We start from the raw sequence: 25594 nt of genomic DNA, 5'->3' as shown, positions 1-25594 counted from the left end.
TTACTCGCATGGCAAAGTAAAAGAAGCAATCAGCCGGCACTTGGAGTCAATCTTCCGATCTGGAGCCAACTGCCTGGAATCTATTCCTGATTGCTTACCTAGCGTTGCTCTCGAGTAGTCATCTTCAACGGTTGATACACTTCCGGAGAAGGGACCACTTCTGCAAAGGGGAGCGAGTAAGGCAAGTGAAAACGATACATTGAAGCATGTGGAGACAAACATAGGCTGAGTTATCCTCCAACCCTTTTCAATACGAATTGGAAAGATTGAACAAAGAAACAGACCAAAAGGGTATGCTCAGACCTTCGGGGGAGACCAAAAGAACCATCCTGCTGCCCAGTTCAAGAAGTAGCACAAAGGAAAATCAATGATGGGCGGAAACCAGTTCGAGAGTAAGCCTGTGGAATCATCAAGATCAAGCCTCAATGCAATCAACAAAGAGAAGAGGGAATTTACACTCCATAACCAGATTTGCGTCCCTAAACTCTTCTCTTTGTTAATTACATTCTGCCATGTTTAGTATGTTAGTTGTTGTTTGTGTGTTTACTTATGTTTTGTGTGAATCTATGCTTAAAACATTGAGGACAATGTTTGATTTAAGTGTGGGGGGGTAACTAATGTTGTTAATGCAAATTCGTGGGATTTTATCACCCATAACTTCAAATGTTGTTCCTTGCTGTTTTAAGGTGTTTTTAAGTTGTTTTAGAGTGTTTTAGTATGTTTTGTTTTTATAACTCCGAAAAGCACATAAAAATTTGAAAAATTGTTTTGAAAAGCCTAAAAAGAGTGTTTTGAGTCGTTTTTGTGAGTTTGTGTCTTAGGGTACCTTCCAACACAATGATAAGGATTTGGTTTGTAATTGCATGACTGTTAAAAAGAGTTATGAACATAGAGAAAAGTTTGATTTACTCTTGGTTTATGCTTAGTTATGGTTATAATGTATGACTTCACATGCAATCATAAAAGAAAAATTCGTTTTTGTAACATGCTTGAAGGAAGGAACTCAAACAAACGCTACAACCCTGTGAGACTCGAGACATTACCTTCTTTGGAGAGTTATTTTCTGTGATTCTTTGTTTTCTAAAGTTGTTGAATGATCTCATTATTCCTTGCTTGGTTGCTACTTAGAATGCAATTGTATCATGATAGAACTAAATGCTAGAACTTATATCCGTTTCATTCAAAGCATGACATTGAAATTGCATAACATATATCAAGATGAAGTTGTGTAGTTGCCACCATAGCCAAATAGCGTTACTTCCCATATTTCGTATATGTTGTAAGTTTTACCCCCGTTGAGCCTTGTTTAGCCTTTATTCTTTGTTTACCCACATTATCCTCACCTAGCCTAGTGTAGGACAGTCCACACCCTTGTTCTTAATTGATAGTGAGCATGACTAAAATGAATTCCTTTTGAGTACATTATGCAAGAAAATGAGTGTGGGGGAGTAAAAGTTTGTTCTTACGTTTATATGTATGTTTTGAGATTCAAAAGAAAAAGAAGAAAAAAAAAAAAAAAAAAAGGAGTGAAAATAAGTAAGAATGAACTCACGAGCGTTGATGGTTGAAGAAAGGGTCCAAAAAAGTTGAATATGGCCCTAAGTTTTGTGTGACTTTCCCTTGGGTGTTCAAAGTTGACTTCTGCGTTCTTAAGGGAATTCTAAGTGCCTAATTCAATACTTTGCTCACTATTGCTTTAAGAATGTTTGTTTATCCTTCACCTTTCATTGTTAGCCAACACCTTTAGCCCCGTTACACCCCTTTGACTTCTATCTTGATCGTTATGTGTTCAATAATGTGGAGTTTGAAATTGATATGAGCTTATGGAATCACTGGTTCTCATTCTAAGTAGTAGCATTCCATTCATGAGATCATATTCATGTCATTATCGTAAATCCAGAAAATGCTTTCCTTGTTATAACATATGTGAGTGTTCGTCTACATGTTTACATCAATCTTCTCACATATAACTAGTGTAGGGTGTGTAGTCAGAAAATCTGTGTGAAAAACGAGTGCATATCTTGTAAGGATTTGAGCAATTTCTCTAAGGCATGTTACTGCATTCGAAATGTGTTTTAAATGTTTAATTGTGAACTAGTATGTGGTGACTATGATTAAGAATGTACTTAAGTGTAATGATGGCTAAAATCTGTGGGAATAATGATTTTTAACTTGTCATGTGCTTTGGAAATCCCTGAGACGTTTGTTGGAAGGTTTAGGTTGTGTTTTACTTGTTCGTTTTGTTTTGTTTCTGGTTTCTTTTGTTTTGTTTTGCTCGAGGACTAGCAAAAGATAAGTGTGGGGGTATTTGATAGGAGCTTATTCATGCGACTTAAATGGCTTGTTCTCGTGCATTTACGTTATGTTTCTTTAGTTATTTTAGTACTTTAAGCTATTTTCGTGTGTTTGTAGGCCAAAAGGGCTAAAGGAGCAAAAAGATGCATTTTGGAGACGTTTGGAGCACTTTTGGGCTAAGGATGGAAAGCTTATGCTTGGAGCCAAAGTGTTGGACGAAATTGAAAACCTAATTGAAGACCAAAGTGTTGGAACCTTGTTCCCTTTAGTTTTAGGATATTTAAACCTTTCCTATATCCTTAGTCGTGCATAACATTCCAACATTCCACTCCTTCATTCACCACTTATCATATCATACACTTATCTTATCATCACCACATATCATTCATTTATTACTTATCATATCATTCATTCATCTACATATCAATAACCACTTATCATTCATTTATTACTTATCATATCATTCATTCATCTACATATCAATAACCACTTATCTTATCACTCAACATATCATTCATTTATCACTCAACATATCATTCACTTATCACTTATCTTATCATTCACTTACCACTCAACATATCACTCAACATATCATACACTTATCACTCATCACACTTCATCATTACACCACCTTCTCCATCTTTATTCCACATGCATTCATCATAATTCACCCTAGCTACCACCATTCACACACACATGCACTTATTCTTTCATCATTGCACCACCATTCACCATTCACACACACATGCACTTACTCCTTCATCATTACACCACCTTCTCCATCTTTATTCCACATGCATTCATCATAATTCACCCTAGCTACCACCATTCACACACACATGCACTTATTCTTTCATCATTGCACCAACATTCACCATTCACACACACATGCACTTACTCTTTCATCATTGCACCACCATTCACACACACATGCACTTACTCTTTCATCATTGCACCACCAATTCAACACATGCATTCACACACCAACAACCTAGCTCTTTTTCCATCATTATTTCATCCACATGCACTCTCAATCATAACAACCACATTCACTCTTAAACAATCACCCACATATTCCCCCATTCCCCCTATAAAAACCCATGCATTCATACACAAAAATCACATCTCATTTCATACACAACACACCACAAACACTTCCATTCCTTCTCTTTGCCGTGAGTCCCCTTAGAATCCAAAACCATCTTTCCATTTCCATCACTCCTCACTCCATTCCACATTTCCATAATCCCCCAAACCTCACCTTAGACCTTGTGCTACAACAACGAGGAAGAGAAGAGGACCTAAACGTTCATACAATTCAAGTTTGAGTTGTTGGAATGTTTAGGTGATTCTTTGATTTCAATGTTTCATTTTAATTCTCTTTGTTTTGTACGTATAAGGAATGGAAGAGAAGAGTGCCTAAACGTTCATACAATTCAAGTTTGAGTTGTTGGAATGTTTAGGTGTTTCTTTGATTTCAACGTAATGAGGAACTAAAACCCCCTTTAGCTAGGGGGTGATTCGAAATAAATGTTTATGCTTGCATTTTGATTTGATTACTTCTAATTGCGTTTCATAAGTTGTGGTTCAATTTGTTTAACCGTTTGATTGATAACTTATTTATGTATGTTTATTGAGAGTGTACACTTAATTTTCATGCATGAATATGACGCTAGAATATAAGTGAGTTTCACCTAATAGTTACGAACTTATATTCACAAGTAGTGGAGGTTGCTTATAAACAATCGCGTTAAATGAATTCTTGGCATAAGTTTCATGCGTATTCCATAGTAACGAATGCCTCGTCAACACTTAAAGTTTTCATGATGCTTAATGATTTTTGATTGTATCTTTATTGTGCTTTTCACGTAAAGGACTTTTGGAGAATGTTGTGAATTGCGTTGCGCTAACCCATCCAATTCATTAACTTAAGGAAAACTTGACGGTTAATTTAAGCGGACCTAATTGACCCGGGGCGTTGAGAATTAATGATTTGTTGAAATGCAATTGGAAATCTTTTTATTATGCAAGTGTAACATGTATGGAGATGAACCCCTTAGCTATTCTATCATCCATTCATTCCATTTCATCAATTCCATATTTACATTCTGTTTTAATTTGTTCATTTAATTTAATTTCGTATAAACTTAAATCCCCCTTTACTTTAATGTCAATTTAGTTAGAAATCATTTTAGTTTGTGTTTTTTTTAAAGCATTTTGAGTTTTTGGTTTGTCTTAGTGTTTTAAACTTTAATTTTGCATTCTTTGAGTCTAGTTTAGTGTTTTAAACTTTATTTTACATTTTTGAGTCAGTTTCCAAGAGATTTGCATTCCCTCCTAATCCCCGGTCCAGAACGATCCCTACTTATACATATACTACAATTGATAAAAAGAGGGTTTAATTTGTGTGCGTATAAATCTCGCATCAAATTTTGGCGCCGTTGCCGGGGATTAGCAACTTTGCTAATCCCTTGGTTCTTTTCTTTTTTTTTGGTTTAGTTGTTTTCGTTTTAGTTTCTAACTTAGTGTTGTTTTCTTTGTTTGTTGTTACTTTTGATTTTTGATTTAGTTCTCTTTCTTTGATTTTAGGTACGAGAGAAGTAAGATATGGATTTTGCTAGCATTCAAGCTCAATTGTTAAATCTTACTTCTAAATTGTCGCCGTATGCCGAAAGGACCACAATGCAGAGTGTCCCTACATTTGGTGCTTCATATAGGCAAGGATTTCAAGCCAATCAATGTCCACAAAGAGATTGGAGGGATCATTCAAACTCTATATGGTGGGAAGATCAACAAGTTCAACGTGAAGCATATTGGCAACCATATGAGGAGTTCTATTCAACACCTATGCAGCCACCACAACTTCATATGCAATATGCTCAATTAAATTCAAGTTCGCCAGTAGATTATATTCAAATTCTTAATGAAATAAATTCTTTGGCGCAGGGGTCACAAAATCAAGCCAAGGAGGCTCAACAAGAAGCATATTGGCAACCATATGAGGAGTTCAATACAACACCTATGCAGCCACCACAACCTCCCCCACAACAATTCCAATCAAGTTCAAGTATGTCCATGGATAATGATAAAAATTTTCAATTACTAACCTCTTTGACGCAGGACGAACAAAATCAAGACAAGAAGTTGGGTAAATTGGACGAGCAATTTGGGCAGATTATGGAGTTCATGAAACAAATTCAAGAGCAAAGTGAACTTTCCAACTCAACTATTGAAAACTCGAAGGAAGATTTTGAAATCCATAATGCTATCACTTTGGGAAGTGCTATGGAGGTTGGAGCTGACCTAAAAATGTCCAAACATAGCCTAGAAGTGGATGAAGAGCTGCTAATTGAGGAGGAGGAAGAAGACATGCACACGGCAAGGGTAGAACAACCCTTGCCGCAGCCCCCTAAGCCCTCTAAACCACCCACCACCAGTAAGGACGTCCCAATTTCATGTTATTTTGATGTTATTCCACCCAATGTCCCTTTTCCTAGCAGGTTTTTGATTCCCAACCAAGAAGAGAGTAAAAATGACATCGTGGAAGCCTTCCCAAAGGTGCAAAATGCTATTCAAATTCTTGGTGCAACACAGCAAGTTTTAGATGGTGTTGAATTCTTCAAAGGACTTTGTACACCAAGAAGAATGATTCAAGAGAAGGTAGTGGCTGGAGAAGATGTAGAAGGCATCAAAGAGGACAAATTTGAAACCACAATTCCCAAGGAAGTTGGATTTTATGACACGGGACAAGTCATAACTTTCGAAGGGGTGTTTATTCTGGAGTTCATTTTGGAGCACACAGGTAAGCCGCCTCCCCGAATTTCAATTTTCTTTTATACTAACATGTGGTTAATGATTCAGGCACCCAAAATGGAATTTAAACTATTACCGGATCATTTCAAGTATCACCGCCCATTCAAAGATAAATTCCATGCCGTTTGATTTTATTTATGTTAATAAAAAAAAAAAAAAAAAAAATTTGAAAGAAAGATACTAAACATGGAGAAAGGTGGAGCTTCACAAAGGTTGTTTACGTGAAGCCCCACTACGAGGCGCAGAAGCGGAAGGCGCAGAAGCGGGAGGCATAGAAGCGGGAGGCATCGGAGCGGAAGCCATCGGAGCGGGAGGCATCGGAGCTAGAGCATTCCAGGCCTCAATACTTGGCCAAGCGCTGGATGACCCAGGAAAAAGGTGCCTCTGGAGATAAGACGCAAGCCTTTGACGGTCACTGTGAATTCGACCCTCAGATTCTTGCAGCTCATCAAGCTTCCTTTTCATCCCCGACGAATAGTTATTTGCAAGCACATGCAAACTTCTATTCTCGTACTTAAGCTGCTGGATCTCTTGCTTAAGTCTTTCCACCTCTGCCATCAACGATTCCACCTGACGAGAGCGGGCAAGCAGGCGTAGGCCCATGTTGGACACAGAGCTCGCACACTGAACACTAAGTGCGAGGGACTCTTGAACGGCCAACTCATCAGACCGTCCTGACAGCAGCCTACTATCTTTTGGTGTGAGAAGGTTTTTAGCTACTATTGTAGCTGTTGTGGCGTCCTGCATCACAGAGTCTTCACCTGAAAGAGGACCGTTAGAAGATAAAAAAGAAGGGCGCCATACATTACCTTGACGCGGCGCGCCCGTATCACTGCTAAGGCTCAATTCCAAGCTAAGGTTCGATGAGTTTGCCATTTTTTTTTTCAAAGGTGTTCAAAGATAGGGGTTGATGGAGTAAATTTTCAAAGGGTCGGAGTCGATTTTCAAGAATGGGAATTCTTCAGAGTGTGTTTGTTGTGGTGATCGATAGCTCTATAAGAAGCCAAGGCGACGCGTCCACCAATTCAAAAAGCCGGAATTTCCGGCGTAATTTAGGCGACGCGTTCTCGGCTTTTCAGAAGACGCGTTCAACTTTGTCAAAAGATTTCTGACAAAGCTGAAAACACGTGGAGGCCATCATCGCAACTACACATCTTTAGCCGACAAGCGCAAAGTTCGGCGACGCTTTCTCTGCTTTTCGGAAGACGCGTGCAGCTTTGTCAAAAGGAGTCGCATCTGCACTACCACGTGTCGTTCAGAAAGCGAAGGGGCGTCGTTCAGAAATCGAAGGGGCACCTGCTCAGAAATCGAAGAGGCGTATTCAAAGATCGAAGAGGCGCCACTATTTCAAAAAGCCGGAATTGCGGGATCAAAACGTTTGTCGACAAGGGTAAAAAGTACCACCACTTGATATTATCTCTATATATGTCGACCTTCGTCTTTTATGGCAGGGCAAACCTGAAGAAAATGCCCAACTCTCCCTCACCTCTGAGGGCGCACTCCCAGCAAGGCCTTTCAAAATACTCAATTCTTTCTTCTTCCCCAAAGATGATACCAGATGCCTGGAGTACATATGACCCAGGAGGAAACGGCGGATTGAAGCATGTGCTGATTCATCCACCGCTTCTTCAAAGCAAAGGTATCTCATATCATCAAGGTCAAAAGCAAAAGTATCTCATATCATGCTCTTTCCCTGTCTTTTTCTTTGTCCTTGTTCTTACTCGCATGGCAAAGTAAAAGAAGCAATCAGCCGGCACTTGGAGTCAATCTTCCGATCTGGAGCCAACTGCCTGGAATCTATTCCTGATTGCTTACCTAGCGTTGCTCTCGAGTAGTCATCTTCAACGGTTGATACACTTCCGGAGAAGGGACCACTTCTGCAAAGGGGAGCGAGTAAGGCAAGTGAAAACGATACATTGAAGCATGTGGAGACAAACATAGGCTGAGTTATCCTCCAACCCTTTTCAATACGAATTGGAAAGATTGAACAAAGAAACAGACCAAAAGGGTATGCTCAGACCTTCGGGGGAGACCAAAAGAACCATCCTGCTGCCCAGTTCAAGAAGTAGCACAAAGGAAAATCAATGATGGGCGGAAACCAGTTCGAGAGTAAGCCTGTGGAATCATCAAGATCAAGCCTCAATGCAATCAACAAAGAGAAGAGGGAATTTACACTCCATAACCAGATTTGCGTCCCTAAACTCTTCTCTTTGTTAATTACATTCTGCCATGTTTAGTATGTTAGTTGTTGTTTGTGTGTTTACTTATGTTTTGTGTGAATCTATGCTTAAAACATTGAGGACAATGTTTGATTTAAGTGTGGGGGGGTAACTAATGTTGTTAATGCAAATTCGTGGGATTTTATCACCCATAACTTCAAATGTTGTTCCTTGCTGTTTTAAGGTGTTTTTAAGTTGTTTTAGAGTGTTTTAGTATGTTTTGTTTTTATAACTCCGAAAAGCACATAAAAATTTGAAAAATTGTTTTGAAAAGCCTAAAAAGAGTGTTTTGAGTCGTTTTTGTGAGTTTGTGTCTTAGGGTACCTTCCAACACAATGATAAGGATTTGGTTTGTAATTGCATGACTGTTAAAAAGAGTTATGAACATAGAGAAAAGTTTGATTTACTCTTGGTTTATGCTTAGTTATGGTTATAATGTATGACTTCACATGCAATCATAAAAGAAAAATTCGTTTTTGTAACATGCTTGAAGGAAGGAACTCAAACAAACGCTACAACCCTGTGAGACTCGAGACATTACCTTCTTTGGAGAGTTATTTTCTGTGATTCTTTGTTTTCTAAAGTTGTTGAATGATCTCATTATTCCTTGCTTGGTTGCTACTTAGAATGCAATTGTATCATGATAGAACTAAATGCTAGAACTTATATCCGTTTCATTCAAAGCATGACATTGAAATTGCATAACATATATCAAGATGAAGTTGTGTAGTTGCCACCATAGCCAAATAGCGTTACTTCCCATATTTCGTATATGTTGTAAGTTTTACCCCCGTTGAGCCTTGTTTAGCCTTTATTCTTTGTTTACCCACATTATCCTCACCTAGCCTAGTGTAGGACAGTCCACACCCTTGTTCTTAATTGATAGTGAGCATGACTAAAATGAATTCCTTTTGAGTACATTATGCAAGAAAATGAGTGTGGGGGAGTAAAAGTTTGTTCTTACGTTTATATGTATGTTTTGAGATTCAAAAGAAAAAGAAGAAAAAAAAAAAAAAAAAAGGAGTGAAAATAAGTAAGAATGAACTCACGAGCGTTGATGGTTGAAGAAAGGGTCCAAAAAAGTTGAATATGGCCCTAAGTTTTGTGTGACTTTCCCTTGGGTGTTCAAAGTTGACTTCTGCGTTCTTAAGGGAATTCTAAGTGCCTAATTCAATACTTTGCTCACTATTGCTTTAAGAATGTTTGTTTATCCTTCACCTTTCATTGTTAGCCAACACCTTTAGCCCCGTTACACCCCTTTGACTTCTATCTTGATCGTTATGTGTTCAATAATGTGGAGTTTGAAATTGATATGAGCTTATGGAATCACTGGTTCTCATTCTAAGTAGTAGCATTCCATTCATGAGATCATATTCATGTCATTATCGTAAATCCAGAAAATGCTTTCCTTGTTATAACATATGTGAGTGTTCGTCTACATGTTTACATCAATCTTCTCACATATAACTAGTGTAGGGTGTGTAGTCAGAAAATCTGTGTGAAAAACGAGTGCATATCTTGTAAGGATTTGAGCAATTTCTCTAAGGCATGTTACTGCATTCGAAATGTGTTTTAAATGTTTAATTGTGAACTAGTATGTGGTGACTATGATTAAGAATGTACTTAAGTGTAATGATGGCTAAAATCTGTGGGAATAATGATTTTTAACTTGTCATGTGCTTTGGAAATCCCTGAGACGTTTGTTGGAAGGTTTAGGTTGTGTTTTACTTGTTCGTTTTGTTTTGTTTCTGGTTTCTTTTGTTTTGTTTTGCTCGAGGACTAGCAAAAGATAAGTGTGGGGGTATTTGATAGGAGCTTATTCATGCGACTTAAATGGCTTGTTCTCGTGCATTTACGTTATGTTTCTTTAGTTATTTTAGTACTTTAAGCTATTTTCGTGTGTTTGTAGGCCAAAAGGGCTAAAGGAGCAAAAAGATGCATTTTGGAGACGTTTGGAGCACTTTTGGGCTAAGGATGGAAAGCTTATGCTTGGAGCCAAAGTGTTGGACGAAATTGAAAACCTAATTGAAGACCAAAGTGTTGGAACCTTGTTCCCTTTAGTTTTAGGATATTTAAACCTTTCCTATATCCTTAGTCGTGCATAACATTCCAACATTCCACTCCTTCATTCACCACTTATCATATCATACACTTATCTTATCATCACCACATATCATTCATTTATTACTTATCATATCATTCATTCATCTACATATCAATAACCACTTATCATTCATTTATTACTTATCATATCATTCATTCATCTACATATCAATAACCACTTATCTTATCACTCAACATATCATTCATTTATCACTCAACATATCATTCACTTATCACTTATCTTATCATTCACTTACCACTCAACATATCACTCAACATATCATACACTTATCACTCATCACACTTCATCATTACACCACCTTCTCCATCTTTATTCCACATGCATTCATCATAATTCACCCTAGCTACCACCATTCACACACACATGCACTTATTCTTTCATCATTGCACCACCATTCACCATTCACACACACATGCACTTACTCCTTCATCATTACACCACCTTCTCCATCTTTATTCCACATGCATTCATCATAATTCACCCTAGCTACCACCATTCACACACACATGCACTTATTCTTTCATCATTGCACCACCATTCACCATTCACACACACATGCACTTACTCTTTCATCATTGCACCACCATTCACACACACATGCACTTACTCTTTCATCATTGCACCACCAATTCAACACATGCATTCACACACCAACAACCTAGCTCTTTTTCCATCATTATTTCATCCACATGCACTCTCAATCATAACAACCACATTCACTCTTAAACAATCACCCACATATTCCCCCATTCCCCCTATAAAAACCCATGCATTCATACACAAAAATCACATCTCATTTCATACACAACACACCACAAACACTTCCATTCCTTCTCTTTGCCGTGAGTCCCCTTAGAATCCAAAACCATCTTTCCATTTCCATCACTCCTCACTCCATTCCACATTTCCATAATCCCCCAAACCTCACCTTAGACCTTGTGCTACAACAACGAGGAAGAGAAGAGGACCTAAACGTTCATACAATTCAAGTTTGAGTTGTTGGAATGTTTAGGTGATTCTTTGATTTCAATGTTTCATTTTAATTCTCTTTGTTTTGTACGTATAAGGAATGGAAGAGAAGAGTGCCTAAACGTTCATACAATTCAAGTTTGAGTTGTTGGAATGTTTAGGTGTTTCTTTGATTTCAACGTAATGAGGAACTAAAACCCCCTTTAGCTAGGGGGTGATTCGAAATAAATGTTTATGCTTGCATTTTGATTTGATTACTTCTAATTGCGTTTCATAAGTTGTGGTTCAATTTGTTTAACCGTTTGATTGATAACTTATTTATGTATGTTTATTGAGAGTGTACACTTAATTTTCATGCATGAATATGACGCTAGAATATAAGTGAGTTTCACCTAATAGTTACGAACTTATATTCACAAGTAGTGGAGGTTGCTTATAAACAATCGCGTTAAATGAATTCTTGGCATAAGTTTCATGCGTATTCCATAGTAACGAATGCCTCGTCAACACTTAAAGTTTTCATGATGCTTAATGATTTTTGATTGTATCTTTATTGTGCTTTTCACGTAAAGGACTTTTGGAGAATGTTGTGAATTGCGTTGCGCTAACCCATCCAATTCATTAACTTAAGGAAAACTTGACGGTTAATTTAAGCGGACCTAATTGACCCGGGGCGTTGAGAATTAATGATTTGTTGAAATGCAATTGGAAATCTTTTTATTATGCAAGTGTAACATGTATGGAGATGAACCCCTTAGCTATTCTATCATCCATTCATTCCATTTCATCAATTCCATATTTACATTCTGTTTTAATTTGTTCATTTAATTTAATTTCGTATAAACTTAAATCCCCCTTTACTTTAATGTCAATTTAGTTAGAAATCATTTTAGTTTGTGTTTTTTTTAAAGCATTTTGAGTTTTTGGTTTGTCTTAGTGTTTTAAACTTTAATTTTGCATTCTTTGAGTCTAGTTTAGTGTTTTAAACTTTATTTTACATTTTTGAGTCAGTTTCCAAGAGATTTGCATTCCCTCCTAATCCCCGGTCCAGAACGATCCCTACTTATACATATACTACAATTGATAAAAAGAGGGTTTAATTTGTGTGCGTATAAATCTCGCATCACCCTTCCAAAGGTGACAAGTAGGGAATGTCATGAATCCATCAAAGAGGACGTTCTTGAAACCACAAAATCCAAAGAAGTTAAATTTGATGACATTGGACAAGTAATAACCATCACTTGCAATCTGGCCAAGTCCAATATCCCTGAAACTTTCAAAGGAGTAGTATTTGTCATTGAGTTCTTGTCGGACAAAACAAGTAAGTATTTTTTTCCAAATTCCATTAGATTTTATACTAACTTGCTATTTTTTTTGAATCAGGCACCTACACTAGAATTCAAACCAATGCCGGTTCACTTCAATTATCACCGTCCATTCAAGGACCAATTCCATGCCGTTTGATTTTATTTATGTTAATAAAAAAAAAAATAAAAAAAAAAAAAAAAATAAAAAAAAAAGAAAGATACTAAACATGGAGAAAGGTGGTGCTTCACAAAGGTTGTTTGCGTGAAGTCCCACTACGAGGCGCAGAAGCGGAAGGCGCAGAAGCGGGAGGCATAGAAGCGGGAGGCATCGAAGCAGAAGGCATCGGAGCGGGAGGCATCGGAGCTAGAGCATTCCAGGCCTCAATACTTGGCCAAGCGCTGGATGACCCAGGAAAAAGGTGCCTCTGGAGATAAGACGCAAGCCTTTGACGGTCACTGTGAATTCGACCCTCAGATTCCTGCAGCTCATCAAGCTTCCTCTTCATCCCCGACGAATAGTTATTTGCAAGCACATGCAAACTTCTATTCTCGTACTTAAGCTGCTGGATCTCTTGCTTAAGTCTTTCCACCTCTGCCATCAACGATTCCACCTGACGGGAGCGGGCAAGCAGGCGTAGGCCCATGTTGGACACAGAGCTCGCACACTGAACACTAAGTGCGAGGGACTCTTGAACGGCCAACTCATCGGACCGTCCTGACAGCAGCCTACTATCTTTTGGAGTGAGGAGGTTTTTAGCTACTATTGTAGCTGTTGTGGCGTCCTGCATCACAGAGTCTTCACCTGAAAGAGGACCGTTAGAAGATAAAAAAGAAGGGCGCCATACGTTACCTTGACGCGGCGCGCCCGTATCACTGCTAAGGCTCAATTCCAAGCTAAGGTTCGATGAGTTTGCCATTTTTTTCAAAAGTGTTCAAAGATAGGGGTTGATGGAGTAAATTTTCAAAGGGTCGGAGTCGATTTTCAAGAATGGGAGTTCTTCAGAGTATGTTTGTTGTGGTGATCGATAGCTCTATAAGAAGCCAAGGCGACGCGTCCACCATTTCAAAAAGCCGGAATTTCCGGCGTAATTTAGGCAACGCGTTCTCGGCTTTTCAGAAGACGCGTTCAACTTTGTCAAAAGATTTCTGACAAAGCTGAAAACACGTGGAGGCCATCATCGCAACTACACATCTTTAGCCGACAAGCGCAAAGTTCGGCGACGCTTTCTCTGCTTTTCAGAAAACGCGTGCAGCTTTGTAAAAAGGAGCCGCATCTGCACTACCACGTGTCGTTCAGAAAGCGAAGGGGTGTCGTTCAGAAATCGAAGGGGCGCCTGCTCAGAAATCGAAGAGGCGAATTCAAAGATCGAAGAGGCGCCACTATTTCAAAAAGCCGGAATTGCGGGATCAAAACGTTTGTCGACAAGGGTAAAAAGTACCACCACTTGATATTATCTCTATATATGTCGACCTTCGTCTTTTATGGCAGGGCAAACCTGAAGAAAATGCCCAACTCTCCCTCACCTCTGAGGGCGCACTCCCAGCAAGGCCTTTCAAAATACTCAATTCTTTCTTCTTCCCCAAAGATGATACCAGATGCCTGGAGTACATATGACCCAGGAGGAAACGGCGGTTTGAAGCATGTGCTGATTCATCCACCGCTTCTTCAAAGCAAAGGTATCTCATATCATCAAGGTCAAAAGCAAAAGTATCTCATATCATGCTCTTTCCCTGTCTTTTTCTTTGTCCTTGTTCTTACTCGCATGGCAAAGTAAAAGAAGCAATCAGCCGGCACTTGGAGTCAATCTTCCGATCTGGAGCCAACTGCCTGGAATCTATTCCTGATTGCTTACCTAGCGTTGCTCTCGAGTAGTCATCTTCAACGGTTGATACACTTCCGGAGAAGGGACCACTTCTGCAAAGGGGAGCGAGTAAGGCAAGTGAAAATGATACATTGAAGCATGTGGAGACAAACATAGGCTGAGTTATCCTCCAACCCTTTTCAATACGAATTGGAAAGATTGAACAAAGAAACAGACCAAAAGGGTATGCTCAGACCTTCGGGGGAGACCAAAAGAACCATCCTGCTGCCCAGTTCAAGAAGTAGCACAAAGGAAAATCAACGATGGGCAGAAACCAGTTCAAGAGTAAGCCTGTGGAATCACAAAGATCAAAAGCCTCAATGCAATTACCAAGGAGAAGATGGAATTTACACTCTATAACCAGATTTGCGTCTCTAAACTCTTCTCTTTGTTAATTACATTCTGCCATGTTTAGTATGTTTAGTTGTTGTTTGTGTGTTTACTTATGTTTTGTGTGAATCTATGCTTAAAACATTGAGGACAATGTTTGATTTAAGTGTGGGGGGGTAACTAAGTATGTTGATGCAAATTCGTTGAATTTTATCACCCATAACTTCAAGTGTTGTTCCTTGCTGTTTTAAAAATGTTTGAAACTGTTTTAGTGTGTTTTGACTAAAAAATTCGAAAATCCCATAAAAATTTGAAAAATTGTCTTGAAAAACCCAAAAAGAGTTGTTTTAAAGTTGTTTTTGTGTGTTTGTGTCGTAGGTCACCTTCCAACACAATGATAAGGATTTGGTTTGTAATTGCATGACTGTTAAAAAGAGTTATAAACATGGAGAAAAGTTTGATTTACTCTTGGTATATGCTTAGTTATGGTTATAATGTATGACTTCACATGCAATCATAAAAGAAAAATTGGTTTTTGTAACATGCTTGAAGGAAGGAACTCGTACAAACGCTACAACCTTGTGAGACTCGAGCTATTACCTTCTTTGGAGAGTTATAATCTGTGATTCTGTGTTTTCTAAAGTTGTTGCATGATCTCATTATTCCTTGCTTGGCTGCTACTTAGAATGCAATTGTATCATGATAGAACTAAATGCTAGAACTTATATCCGTTTCATTCAAAGCATGACATTGAATTGCATAACATATATCAAGATGAAGTTGTGTAGTTGCCACCATAGCCAAATAGCCTTACTTCTCATATTTCGTATATGTTGTAAGTTTTACCCCCGTTGAGCCTTGTTTAGCCTTTATTCTTTGTTTACCCACATTATCCTCACCTAGCCTAGTGTAGGACAGTCCACACCCTTGTTCTTAATTGATAGTGAGCATGACTAAAATGAATTCCTTTTGAGTACATTATGCAAGAAAATGAGTGTGGGGGAATAAAAGTTTGTTCTTACGTTTATATGTATGTTTTGAGATTCAAAAGAAAAAGAAGAAGAAAAAAAAAAAAAAAAAAAAAAAAAAAAAAAAAAAGAGTGAAAATAAGTAAGAATGAACTCACGAGCGTTGATGGTTGAAGAAAGGGTCCAAAAAAGTTGAATTTGGCCCTAAGTTTTGTGTGACTTTCCCTTGGGTGTTCAAAGTTGACTTCTGCGTTCTTAAGGGAATTCTAAGTGCCTAAATCAATACTTTGCTCACTATTGCTTTAAGAATGTTTGTTTATCCTTCACCTTTCATTGTTAGCCAACACCTTTAGCCCCGTTACACCCCTTTGACTTCTATCTTGATCGTTATGTGTTCAATAATGTGGAGTTTGAAATTGATATGAGCTTATGGAATCACTGGTTCTCATTCTAAGTAGTAGCATTCCATTCATGAGATCATATTCATGTCATTATCGTAAATCCAGAAAATGCTTTCCTTGTTATAACATATGTGAGTGTTCGTCTACATGTTTACATCAATCTTCTCACATATAACTAGTGTAGGGTGTGTAGTCAGAAAATCTGTGTGAAAAACGAGTGCATATCTTGTAAGGATTTGAGCAATTTCTCTAAAGGCATGTTACTGCATTCGAAATGTGTTTTAAATGTTTAATTGTGAACTAGTATGTGGTGACTATGATTAAGAATGTACTTAAGTGTAATGATGGCTAAAATCTGTGTGAATAATGATTTTTAACTTGTCATGTGTTTTGGAAGTCCCTGAGACGTTTGTTGGAAGGTTTAGGTTGTGTTTTACTTGTTCGTTTTGTTTTGTTTCTAGTTTCTTTTGTTTTGTTTTGCTCGAGGACTAGCAAAAGATAAGTGTGGGGGTATTTGATAGGAGCATATTCATACGACTTAAATGGCTTGTTCTCGTGCATTTACGTTATGTTTCTTTAGTTATTTTAGTACTTTAAGCTATTTTCGTGTGTTTGTAGGCCAAAAGGGCTAAAGGAGCAAAAAGATGCATTTTGGAGACGTTTGGAGCACTTTTGGGCTAAGGATGGATAGCTTATGCTTGGAGCCAAAGTGTTGGACGAAATTAAAAACCTAATTGAAGACCAAAGTGTTGGAACCTTGTTCCTTTTAGTTTTAGGATATTTAAACCTTTCCTATATCCTTAGTCGTGCATAACATTCCAACATTCCACTCCTTCATTCACCACTTATCATATCATACACTTATCTTATCATCACCACATATCATATATTTATTACTTATCATATCATTCATTCATCTACATATCAATAACCACTTATCTTATCACTCAACATATCATACACTTATCACTTATCACTTCCATTCACTTATCACTTATCACTTCCATTCACTTATCACTCACCACATATCATTCATTTATCACTTAACATATCATTCATTTATCACTTAACATATCATACACTTATCATAATCATTCACTTATTCTTTCATCATTCAACCACCAATTCAACACATGCATTCCCTTCACATTCACCCACATGCACTCCCACTCTTTAATCATATGCACTCCCATCATAATTCCACCACCAATTCAGCCACAAAACATTATCATTGCACCACATTCAACCACTCCACATCCCTCACCAAGAAATTATTCAACACACATGCATCCTGAAATTCTTTGCCATGCAATCACATGCATTTCCCTTGACATTTTCAGCCATCACACTTCATCATTACACCACCATTCACTCTTTAACCCACACACACTTCACACAAACAACATTCACATGCATTCACATGCATTTCCAACACAAAACACACTCAAAACCGTGGCCACCTTTGCATTTCAGGATTCCCATTTGCATTTTCAGATTTCCAGCTTTCCCTTTTATTTTCCAGCTTTCATTCTTCATCATTGCAGCCATTCCACATGCAATTCTCCATCATTCCTCCACACAAACACCTTAAACAAATAGCCATATACATCTCCACTCCTCCTATAACTACCCTTGCATTCCCATCATTCAAAACATCTCATTTCATACACAACACACCACAAACACATCCCTTTCTCTCTTAGCCGTGAGTCCCCCCTCCCTACTAATCCAAACACCAACCATCTTTCCATTTCCATCACTCCTCACTCCATTCCACACTTCCATTCCCCCAAACCAACTATCCTTAGACCTTATGCTACAACAACGAGGAAGAGAAGAGGACCTAAACGTTCATACAATTCAAGTTTGAGTTGTTGGAATGTTTAGGTGATTCTTTGATTTCAATGTTTCATTTTAATTCTCTTTGTTTTGTACGTATAAGGAATGGAAGAGAAGAGTGCCTAAACGTTCATACAATTCAAGTTTGAGTTGTTGGAATGTTTAGGTGTTTCTTTGATTTCAATGTTATGAAGAACTAAACCCCCTTTAGCTAGGGGGTGATTCGAAATAAATGTTTATGCTTGCATTTTGATTTGATTACTTCTAATTGCGTTTCATAAGTTGTGGTTCAATTTGTTTAACCGTTTGATTGATAACTTATTTATGTATGTTTATTGAGAGTGTACACTTAATTTTCATGCATGAATATGACGCTAGAATATAAGTGAGTTTCACCTAATAGTTACGAACTTATATTCACAAGTAGTGGAGGTTGCTTATAAACAATCGCGTTAAATGAATTCTTGGCATAAGTTTCATGCGTATTCCATAGTAACGAATGCCTCGTCAACACTTAAAGTTTTCATGATGCTTAATGATTTTTGATTGTATCTTTATTGTGCTTTTCACGTAAAGGACTTTTGGAGAATGTTGTGAATTGCGTTGCGCTAACCCATCCAATTCATTAACTTAAGGAAAACTTGACGGTTAATTTAAGCGGACCTAATTGACCCGGGGCGTTGAGAATTAATGATTTGTTGAAATGCAATTGGAAATCTTTTTATTATGCAAGTGTAACATGTATGGAGATGAACCCCTTAGCTATTCTATCATCCATTCATTCCATTTCATCAATTCCATATTTACATTCTGTTTTAATTTGTTCATTTAATTTAATTTCGTATAAACTTAAATCCCCCTTTACTTTAATGTCAATTTAGTTAGAAATCATTTTAGTTTGTGTTTTTTTTAAAGCATTTTGAGTTTTTGGTTTGTCTTAGTGTTTTAAACTTTAATTTTGCATTCTTTGAGTCTAGTTTAGTGTTTTAAACTTTATTTTACATTTTTGAGTCAGTTTCCAAGAGATTTGCATTCCCTCCTAATCCCCGGTCCAGAACGATCCCTACTTATACATATACTACAATTGATAAAAAGAGGGTTTAATTTGTGTGCGTATAAATCTCGCATCACCCTTCCAAAGGTGACAAGTAGGGAATGTCATGAATCCATCAAAGAGGACGTTCTTGAAACCACAAAATCCAAAGAAGTTAAATTTGATGACATTGGACAAGTAATAACCATCACTTGCAATCTGGCCAAGTCCAATATCCCTGAAACTTTCAAAGGAGTAGTATTTGTCATTGAGTTCTTGTCGGACAAAACAAGTAAGTATTTTTTTCCAAATTCCATTAGATTTTATACTAACTTGCTATTTTTTTTGAATCAGGCACCTACACTAGAATTCAAACCAATGCCGGTTCACTTCAATTATCACCGTCCATTCAAGGACCAATTCCATGCCGTTTGATTTTATTTATGTTAATAAAAAAAAAAAATAAAAAAAAAATAAAAAATAAAAAAAAAAGAAAGATACTAAACATGGAGAAAGGTGGTGCTTCACAAAGGTTGTTTGCGTGAAGTCCCACTACGAGGCGCAGAAGCGGAAGGCGCAGAAGCGGGAGGCATAGAAGCGGGAGGCATCGAAGCAGAAGGCATCGGAGCGGGAGGCATCGGAGCTAGAGCATTCCAGGCCTCAATACTTGGCCAAGCGCTGGATGACCCAGGAAAAAGGTGCCTCTGGAGATAAGACGCAAGCCTTTGACGGTCACTGTGAATTCGACCCTCAGATTCCTGCAGCTCATCAAGCTTCCTCTTCATCCCCGACGAATAGTTATTTGCAAGCACATGCAAACTTCTATTCTCGTACTTAAGCTGCTGGATCTCTTGCTTAAGTCTTTCCACCTCTGCCATCAACGATTCCACCTGACGGGAGCGGGCAAGCAGGCGTAGGCCCATGTTGGACACAGAGCTCGCACACTGAACACTAAGTGCGAGGGACTCTTGAACGGCCAACTCATCGGACCGTCCTGACAGCAGCCTACTATCTTTTGGAGTGAGGAGGTTTTTAGCTACTATTGTAGCTGTTGTGGCGTCCTGCATCACAGAGTCTTCACCTGAAAGAGGACCGTTAGAAGATAAAAAAGAAGGGCGCCATACGTTACCTTGACGCGGCGCGCCCGTATCACTGCTAAGGCTCAATTCCAAGCTAAGGTTCGATGAGTTTGCCATTTTTTTCAAAAGTGTTCAAAGATAGGGGTTGATGGAGTAAATTTTCAAAGGGTCGGAGTCGATTTTCAAGAATGGGAGTTCTTCAGAGTATGTTTGTTGTGGTGATCGATAGCTCTATAAGAAGCCAAGGCGACGCGTCCACCATTTCAAAAAGCCGGAATTTCCGGCGTAATTTAGGCAACGCGTTCTCGGCTTTTCAGAAGACGCGTTCAACTTTGTCAAAAGATTTCTGACAAAGCTGAAAACACGTGGAGGCCATCATCGCAACTACACATCTTTAGCCGACAAGCGCAAAGTTCGGCGACGCTTTCTCTGCTTTTCAGAAAACGCGTGCAGCTTTGTAAAAAGGAGCCGCATCTGCACTACCACGTGTCGTTCAGAAAGCGAAGGGGTGTCGTTCAGAAATCGAAGGGGCGCCTGCTCAGAAATCGAAGAGGCGAATTCAAAGATCGAAGAGGCGCCACTATTTCAAAAAGCCGGAATTGCGGGATCAAAACGTTTGTCGACAAGGGTAAAAAGTACCACCACTTGATATTATCTCTATATATGTCGACCTTCGTCTTTTATGGCAGGGCAAACCTGAAGAAAATGCCCAACTCTCCCTCACCTCTGAGGGCGCACTCCCAGCAAGGCCTTTCAAAATACTCAATTCTTTCTTCTTCCCCAAAGATGATACCAGATGCCTGGAGTACATATGACCCAGGAGGAAACGGCGGTTTGAAGCATGTGCTGATTCATCCACCGCTTCTTCAAAGCAAAGGTATCTCATATCATCAAGGTCAAAAGCAAAAGTATCTCATATCATGCTCTTTCCCTGTCTTTTTCTTTGTCCTTGTTCTTACTCGCATGGCAAAGTAAAAGAAGCAATCAGCCGGCACTTGGAGTCAATCTTCCGATCTGGAGCCAACTGCCTGGAATCTATTCCTGATTGCTTACCTAGCGTTGCTCTCGAGTAGTCATCTTCAACGGTTGATACACTTCCGGAGAAGGGACCACTTCTGCAAAGGGGAGCGAGTAAGGCAAGTGAAAATGATACATTGAAGCATGTGGAGACAAACATAGGCTGAGTTATCCTCCAACCCTTTTCAATACGAATTGGAAAGATTGAACAAAGAAACAGACCAAAAGGGTATGCTCAGACCTTCGGGGGAGACCAAAAGAACCATCCTGCTGCCCAGTTCAAGAAGTAGCACAAAGGAAAATCAACGATGGGCAGAAACCAGTTCAAGAGTAAGCCTGTGGAATCACAAAGATCAAAAGCCTCAATGCAATTACCAAGGAGAAGATGGAATTTACACTCTATAACCAGATTTGCGTCTCTAAACTCTTCTCTTTGTTAATTACATTCTGCCATGTTTAGTATGTTTAGTTGTTGTTTGTGTGTTTACTTATGTTTTGTGTGAATCTATGCTTAAAACATTGAGGACAATGTTTGATTTAAGTGTGGGGGGGTAACTAAGTATGTTGATGCAAATTCGTTGAATTTTATCACCCATAACTTCAAGTGTTGTTCCTTGCTGTTTTAAAAATGTTTGAAACTGTTTTAGTGTGTTTTGACTAAAAAATTCGAAAATCCCATAAAAATTTGAAAAATTGTCTTGAAAAACCCAAAAAGAGTTGTTTTAAAGTTGTTTTTGTGTGTTTGTGTCGTAGGTCACCTTCCAACACAATGATAAGGATTTGGTTTGTAATTGCATGACTGTTAAAAAGAGTTATAAACATGGAGAAAAGTTTGATTTACTCTTGGTATATGCTTAGTTATGGTTATAATGTATGACTTCACATGCAATCATAAAAGAAAAATTGGTTTTTGTAACATGCTTGAAGGAAGGAACTCGTACAAACGCTACAACCTTGTGAGACTCGAGCTATTACCTTCTTTGGAGAGTTATAATCTGTGATTCTGTGTTTTCTAAAGTTGTTGCATGATCTCATTATTCCTTGCTTGGCTGCTACTTAGAATGCAATTGTATCATGATAGAACTAAATGCTAGAACTTATATCCGTTTCATTCAAAGCATGACATTGAATTGCATAACATATATCAAGATGAAGTTGTGTAGTTGCCACCATAGCCAAATAGCCTTACTTCTCATATTTCGTATATGTTGTAAGTTTTACCCCCGTTGAGCCTTGTTTAGCCTTTATTCTTTGTTTACCCACATTATCCTCACCTAGCCTAGTGTAGGACAGTCCACACCCTTGTTCTTAATTGATAGTGAGCATGACTAAAATGAATTCCTTTTGAGTACATTATGCAAGAAAATGAGTGTGGGGGAATAAAAGTTTGTTCTTACGTTTATATGTATGTTTTGAGATTCAAAAGAAAAAGAAGAAGAAAAAAAAAAAAAAAAAAAAAAAAAAAAAAAAAAAGAGTGAAAATAAGTAAGAATGAACTCACGAGCGTTGATGGTTGAAGAAAGGGTCCAAAAAAGTTGAATTTGGCCCTAAGTTTTGTGTGACTTTCCCTTGGGTGTTCAAAGTTGACTTCTGCGTTCTTAAGGGAATTCTAAGTGCCTAAATCAATACTTTGCTCACTATTGCTTTAAGAATGTTTGTTTATCCTTCACCTTTCATTGTTAGCCAACACCTTTAGCCCCGTTACACCCCTTTGACTTCTATCTTGATCGTTATGTGTTCAATAATGTGGAGTTTGAAATTGATATGAGCTTATGGAATCACTGGTTCTCATTCTAAGTAGTAGCATTCCATTCATGAGATCATATTCATGTCATTATCGTAAATCCAGAAAATGCTTTCCTTGTTATAACATATGTGAGTGTTCGTCTACATGTTTACATCAATCTTCTCACATATAACTAGTGTAGGGTGTGTAGTCAGAAAATCTGTGTGAAAAACGAGTGCATATCTTGTAAGGATTTGAGCAATTTCTCTAAAGGCATGTTACTGCATTCGAAATGTGTTTTAAATGTTTAATTGTGAACTAGTATGTGGTGACTATGATTAAGAATGTACTTAAGTGTAATGATGGCTAAAATCTGTGTGAATAATGATTTTTAACTTGTCATGTGTTTTGGAAGTCCCTGAGACGTTTGTTGGAAGGTTTAGGTTGTGTTTTACTTGTTCGTTTTGTTTTGTTTCTAGTTTCTTTTGTTTTGTTTTGCTCGAGGACTAGCAAAAGATAAGTGTGGGGGTATTTGATAGGAGCATATTCATACGACTTAAATGGCTTGTTCTCGTGCATTTACGTTATGTTTCTTTAGTTATTTTAGTACTTTAAGCTATTTTCGTGTGTTTGTAGGCCAAAAGGGCTAAAGGAGCAAAAAGATGCATTTTGGAGACGTTTGGAGCACTTTTGGGCTAAGGATGGATAGCTTATGCTTGGAGCCAAAGTGTTGGACGAAATTAAAAACCTAATTGAAGACCAAAGTGTTGGAACCTTGTTCCTTTTAGTTTTAGGATATTTAAACCTTTCCTATATCCTTAGTCGTGCATAACATTCCAACATTCCACTCCTTCATTCACCACTTATCATATCATACACTTATCTTATCATCACCACATATCATATATTTATTACTTATCATATCATTCATTCATCTACATATCAATAACCACTTATCTTATCACTCAACATATCATACACTTATCACTTATCACTTCCATTCACTTATCACTTATCACTTCCATTCACTTATCACTCACCACATATCATTCATTTATCACTTAACATATCATTCATTTATCACTTAACATATCATACACTTATCATAATCATTCACTTATTCTTTCATCATTCAACCACCAATTCAACACATGCATTCCCTTCACATTCACCCACATGCACTCCCACTCTTTAATCATATGCACTCCCATCATAATTCCACCACCAATTCAGCCACAAAACATTATCATTGCACCACATTCAACCACTCCACATCCCTCACCAAGAAATTATTCAACACACATGCATCCTGAAATTCTTTGCCATGCAATCACATGCATTTCCCTTGACATTTTCAGCCATCACACTTCATCATTACACCACCATTCACTCTTTAACCCACACACACTTCACACAAACAACATTCACATGCATTCACATGCATTTCCAACACAAAACACACTCAAAACCGTGGCCACCTTTGCATTTCAGGATTCCCATTTGCATTTTCAGATTTCCAGCTTTCCCTTTTATTTTCCAGCTTTCATTCTTCATCATTGCAGCCATTCCACATGCAATTCTCCATCATTCCTCCACACAAACACCTTAAACAAATAGCCATATACATCTCCACTCCTCCTATAAATACCCTTGCATTCCCATCATTCAAAACATCTCATTTCATACACAACACACCACAAACACATCCCTTTCTCTCTTAGCCGTGAGTCCCCCCTCCCTACTAATCCAAACACCAACCATCTTTCCATTTCCATCACTCCTCACTCCATTCCACACTTCCATTCCCCCAAACCAACTATCCTTAGACCTTATGCTACAACAACGAGGAAGAGAAGAGGACCTAAACGTTCATACAATTCAAGTTTGAGTTGTTGGAATGTTTAGGTGATTCTTTGATTTCAATGTTTCATTTTAATTCTCTTTGTTTTGTACGTATAAGGAATGGAAGAGAAGAGTGCCTAAACGTTCATACAATTCAAGTTTGAGTTGTTGGAATGTTTAGGTGTTTCTTTGATTTCAATGTTATGAAGAACTAAACCCCCTTTAGCTAGGGGGTGATTCGAAATAAATGTTTATGCTTGCATTTTGATTTGATTACTTCTAATTGCGTTTCATAAGTTGTGGTTCAATTTGTTTAACCGTTTGATTGATAACTTATTTATGTATGTTTATTGAGAGTGTACACTTAATTTTCATGCATGAATATGACGCTAGAATATAAGTGAGTTTCACCTAATAGTTACGAACTTATATTCACAAGTAGTGGAGGTTGCTTATAAACAATCGCGTTAAATGAATTCTTGGCATAAGTTTCATGCGTATTCCATAGTAACGAATGCCTCGTCAACACTTAAAGTTTTCATGATGCTTAATGATTTTTGATTGTATCTTTATTGTGCTTTTCACGTAAAGGACTTTTGGAGAATGTTGTGAATTGCGTTGCGCTAACCCATCCAATTCATTAACTTAAGGAAAACTTGACGGTTAATTTAAGCGGACCTAATTGACCCGGGGCGTTGAGAATTAATGATTTGTTGAAATGCAATTGGAAATCTTTTTATTATGCAAGTGTAACATGTATGGAGATGAA

The sequence above is a fragment of the Pyrus communis genome, chromosome 7, assembly GCF_963583255.1.
Source record: "Pyrus communis chromosome 7, drPyrComm1.1, whole genome shotgun sequence".
Taxonomy (NCBI): Eukaryota; Viridiplantae; Streptophyta; class Magnoliopsida; order Rosales; family Rosaceae; genus Pyrus; species Pyrus communis.
This window is presented reverse-complemented; position numbering follows the sequence as displayed.